Source organism: Lactuca sativa, chromosome 6 (genome assembly GCF_002870075.4).
Source record: "Lactuca sativa cultivar Salinas chromosome 6, Lsat_Salinas_v11, whole genome shotgun sequence".
NCBI classification, from domain to species: domain Eukaryota; kingdom Viridiplantae; phylum Streptophyta; class Magnoliopsida; order Asterales; family Asteraceae; genus Lactuca; species Lactuca sativa.
In genome coordinates this window covers 97022900-97028458 of record NC_056628.2, presented here as the reverse complement: position 1 = coordinate 97028458, position 5559 = coordinate 97022900, and positions in this window count along the sequence as shown.

Genomic DNA, 5559 nt, shown 5'->3' with positions numbered 1-5559 from the left:
AACTAGCATGAACGCACATATACTGCATACTGCATCGGGCCGTAGCCCGAAACACATAACACATAAATCATATCTGAGCCACAAAGGCATCAAACATACTAACTACTGCATCAAACTGAAGTCTGGAAACTACTGCTAGCTAAACGGGCCAGCATTGTGGCCTTAGACCCGTTCCTATTGGGAGGAAACTCACCTTGTAGCCTAGTTGTTGAAAGGACTGCTTTGGAATCTGTCTGTTGCGGCTCCAGTTTCACCCCGGCTGCAATTTCCATAAGTACCATCAATCAAATACTGATAATAATACTGAGGGTAAAATGACTCTCTTACCCCTGGTCCAAGTCAACCTAACGGTCAAAGTCAACATTCAGTTGACCTGACTCGTCGAGTTCGGTCACCAACTCGTCAAGTCCTTACTCTTACTTTCGTGCGTCCATTTGCTACTACTCGTCGACTTTTGGCACAAACTCGGTGAGTTCCTCTTTGTTACTAACACTCCAACAATCTGCATCCAACTCGCCGAGTTGTATGAACAACTCGTCGAGTTCTCCTTCATCAGAGGAACACTCTAGCTATGACTCGCTGAGTTGTATGAACAACTCGTCGAGTCTGTTCTTGAGGCATGAAGATTTCCTTGGACTCGCCGAGTCAGGGCATTGACTCGCCGAGTTCTTCCACGAATGAGTCTAACCCTCTTGCTCACTGAGTCCATCTCTCATTCACTAGTTCCACTCGGCATAACTCGAAAAGGGGAAAATAGGGGACTCGCGACCCGAGTCGCTGAGTCTGAAGAACTACTCGCCAAGTCGTATACATGCAAACACTATATACTTGATTCTGCTTGAAACCAGTCCATTCCATTCATAGATTTGGGTTCTTGGGACTTGATTAACACATAAAGTTTCAAACCTAGCTAGATCCGAAGGCTAATCCACTCCATGAGTCCTTTATGCTACTACTAAGCCAAGAAATGGTTCAAGAATAGATTTAATGGCTTCTAAAAGGGGATTTAAGCATAGAAACATAAAAGGGCCAAGATATACCTTACTATCTTCTGAAATTCCTCAAGGATCTAGGATCTCCTTTTTCTCCTCTTGATCTACCTTCCTTTTTCTTTCAAGATCTTCAAAGAAACACCAAAATCACACAAAATGCAAAGAGGGCTCTAGGGTTTCGAGAATGATGCTCTGAGGGGTGATGGGGGCTGACTTGAGGCCCTAAAAGTTGTTTAAATAGGGTGTAACCCTTGAAATTAGGGTTTCATCCAGACTGGTGGACTCGTCGAGTCTGGAATATAGACTCGTCAAGTCGCTAACTTAAACGTGCTCGAAATCCCGAATCTACTCGACGAGTCCAGCTACTGACTCGTCGAGTTCCCCCTAAAACATGAAGGGAAAAATAAATATAAATATCATACCAGAATTGGGGTGTTACAACCCTCCCCCACTTGTCTCAGACTTCGTCCTCGAAGTCTACTGTCGCTGAATCTGGGAAGAACTCTGGGTAATGCCCCCGCATCTCCTCCTCGGACTCCCACGTCCACTCTGAACCCTTCTGGTGCTGCCATTGCACCTTCACCAACTGAATCACCTTGTTCCTTAAGGTCTTCACCTTCTGATCCAAGATCACAACTGGCCTCTCGACATAATTCAGGCTGCTATCAACCTGAATATCCTCAATGGGCACTATTGTCGACTCATCCACCAAGCACTTCCTCAACTGAGAAACATGAAAAGTGTTGTGGATATGGCTAACCTCTGACAGAAGATCCAATCGATAAGAAACCCGACCCACCCGGGCCAAAACCCTTAAAGGACCAATGAACCTGGGGCCAAGGTTGCCCCTCTTCCGAAACCTGATAACACCCTTCCAGGGTGATACCTTTAGGAGGACCATATCGCCCACCTGGAACTCCAAATCTGAACGCCTCCTATCGGCGTAACTCTTCTGCCGATTCTGCGCAGTTTGCAATCTGCCACGAACTTGTTGGATCAACTCTGTCATCCTAAGCACCACCTCAGTGCTTCCAATGACTCTCTGACCGACCTCGCCCCAACAAATCGGGGTCCTGCACTTCCTCCCATAGAGCATTTCGAAAGGAGGTCGATCGATACTCGTGTGGTAACTGTTGTTATACGAAAATTCCGCTAACGGAAGATACGTATCCCAACTGCCACCGAAGTCTAGAACATATGCCCGCAGCATGGCCTCAAGAGTCTGAATCACTCTCGCTCTGTCCATCTATCTGAGGATGGAAAACGGTGCTAAAATGGAGACGAGTACCCATCTCTTCGTGAAACCACTTCCAGAATCTGGAAGTAAAACAGACATCTCGGTCTGACACCACTGAAACAGGCACTCCTTGACGTGCCACCACCTCTCTCACATAAATATTAGCTAACTTTTCTGCTGATATGCTCTCCTGGATCCATATAAAATGACCACTCTTTGTCAACCAATCCACTATAACCCATATAGAATCCACTCCACGCGCAGTCCTGGGAAGCTTCGTGATGAAATCCATGGTAATGTGTTCCCATTTCCACATTGGAATGTCTAACAGCTGCATCTTGCCGTGAGGTCTTTGGTGTTCTGCCTTAACCTTTCTGCAGGTCAGGCACTTCTCCACATACCAGGTGGCATCCCGCTTCATGCAGGGCTACCAATAATAGGGTCAAAGATCTCTAAACATCTTCATCGCCCCCTGGATGAATGGAAAATCGAGACTTATGAGCCTCATCCATCAACACTTGTCGTACTCCGCCCCAGTACGACACCCAAACTCTCCCGTGAAGGGTCAATAATCCTCTACTATCGTAGTCAAAAGAAGCTACTCGACCCACGATCCTCTCACACTTCTGCCTCTCCTCCTTGAGGCCCTCTACCTGTGGCTCCTTGATTTTCTCCAATAATGGAGTAATCACCGTCATCCTCAAAAAAATGTCTCTGATCGGGGCCGCTACTGCCTTGCGGCTCAGGGTGTCGGCCACTACGTTGGCTTTCCCTAGGTGATAAAGGATCTCACAGTCATAATCCTTCAACGCATCTAACCATCGCCTCTACCTGATGTTCAGATTCGGCTGATCCATGAGGTACCTCAAGCTCTTGTAATCCGTGTAAATGGTACAACGGACCCCATAAAGGTAATGACTCCAAATCTTGAGGGCAAACACCACTGCCCCCAACTCTAAATCATGTGTAGGATAATTAGCCTCATGAGGCTTCAACTGTCTCGAGGTGTAAGTTATCACACGGCCTCTCTGCATCAACACTGCTCCCATACCTGTGATCGAGGCATCACAGTAGACTACGAAATCCTCTACTCCCTCTGGCAGGGTAAGAATTAGTGCCTCGCACAATCTCTGCCTGAAGGTCTCAAACGCTACCTGCTGCTCAGGCCCCCAACGAAACGCTACCGACTTGTTTGTCAGTCGGGTGAGTGGTACTGCTATCTTGGAGAAATCTTGGATGAATCTCCTGTAATACCCTGCCAAACCTAGGAAAATCCGAATCTCGGATGGAGACTTCGGGACCTCCCATTGCATCACGGCCTCAATCTTGGCCGGATCTACCAAAATACCCTTCTGGTTGACGAGGTGACCAAGGAACTGCACCTCGCGCAACCAGAACTCGCACTTGGAGAACTTCGTGAAAAGTCTCTCCCTCCTCAAAACCTCTAGCTCCTCTCTTAGGTACTCCTCATGCTGCTCCTAAGTCTTGGAATACACCAAGATATCATCTATGAATGCTAACACAGACCGATCCAGCATCGGCCTGCACACGCGGTTCATGAGGTCCATGAACGCGTCCGGAGCGTTGGTGAGCACAAACGGCATCACCACAAACTCATAATGACCATACCTGGTCCTGAAGGCAGTCTTCTGCACATCCTCGCCTCTAACTCGCATTTGGTGATATCCAGAGCATAAATCGATCTTGGAGAACCAAGACGCTCCCTGAAGCTGATCAAACAAATCATCTATCATCGGAAGTGGGTACCGGTTCTTCACCGTTACCTTATTCAGCTCCTGATAATCTATACACATACAGTGCGACCCGTCCTTTTTCTTCACGAATAAAATCGGTGCACCCCAGGGCGAACTGCTCGGCCTGATAAATCCCTTGTCTAGCAGCTCTTGCAGCTGCATAGACAACTCCTGCATCTCTGGGGGAGCCAACCGATACGGTGCCTTGGCTATCGGAGCAGCACCAGGGATTAGATCATCCCGAACTCAACCTGTCTCTCAGGAGGTATCCCCGAAAAATCCTCCGGAAATACATCTGGATAGTCTCGCACCACCGGAACATCATCAATTGTCATCTTGCCCTTCTCCCGGGCATCTAAAACATAGGAAATATAGCCGGCGCAACCCTGCTGAAACTAGCATCTCGCTCTCGCTGCTGAACATAGAACTGGTCCGCACTATGGCTTCTCGCCCTGAATCACTAACTCTCCCTCACTGGGAGTGCGAACCCTCACCAACTGTAGCTCACAATCTATCACCGCCCCATTGGGGCTCAGCCAATCCATGCCTACTATGACCTTATTCCCTCATAGGGGAATAGGGACCAAGTCCACCGGAAACTGCTCATCGAATAACTATAGGGAACACCCTCTATGTAACCTTGCAACCCTAACGGTCCTATCAGCTGCTATCTAAACCTCAAGTGGACAATCTAGCTCCCCTGGAGCTCTGCTAATCCTCTTGCTAAGTGCAAGAGAGACGAATGATCGAGTAGCTCCCAAATCAAACAATACTGTAGCTGAAATGCTGTTCACCGAGAACGACCCTATACAAAACATATAACCATAAGAAACAATCAAAAATAAATACTGAGATAAGGGAAAAATACATACCCGCCACCACATCAGGAGTCACTCGTGCCTCCTCTGTTGTCAGCTGGAAAGCCCTACTCTTCGCCACCAGCGTCTCGACTCAGCCCTGACGACCATCTGAAATCCTTAAAGTAACAGGAGCAGGTGTTGACACCTTCCCCGTAGCCACTAAACTCGGACACTGGGACTTTATAAGTACCCTCTGATTTCACTGGAAGCAAATCAGATCTGATGCCGCAACGGTGGTAGTAGTGGCTGTACAATCTCTGCTCATATGCCCAGTCTGGCCGCACTTGTAGCAGCCGGCACTCCCTGCCTTGCACGCCCCATCGTGCAATCTCCCACACTTGCCACACCAAGTGTGGCTCTTCTGACTCCTAGCTCTGTGATCTAAACCCTTGGGCTTTTTGCCCGAACTCCCTGAACCTGGAGCCGCCTCCGGCTTCCTCTTTCTCTCCATCTCAAGATCAATCTTTCTCTCTCGAGCCCTAGCAATCATGTCATCTAGCGTCTTACAGTTAGACCGACTCACAAACTGGCGGATATCACTACGCAACATCTCATGATAACGGGCTTTCTTCATTTCCTGATCAGCTGCGTACTGAGGAACAAGAAGTGCCCTCTCTCTAAACTTGGCGGTAATTTCCGCCACTGTCTCTGTAGTCTGAGTCAAATCCTGGAAATCACGTGCTAACTTTTGCACCTCAATAACCGGTGCGAACTTA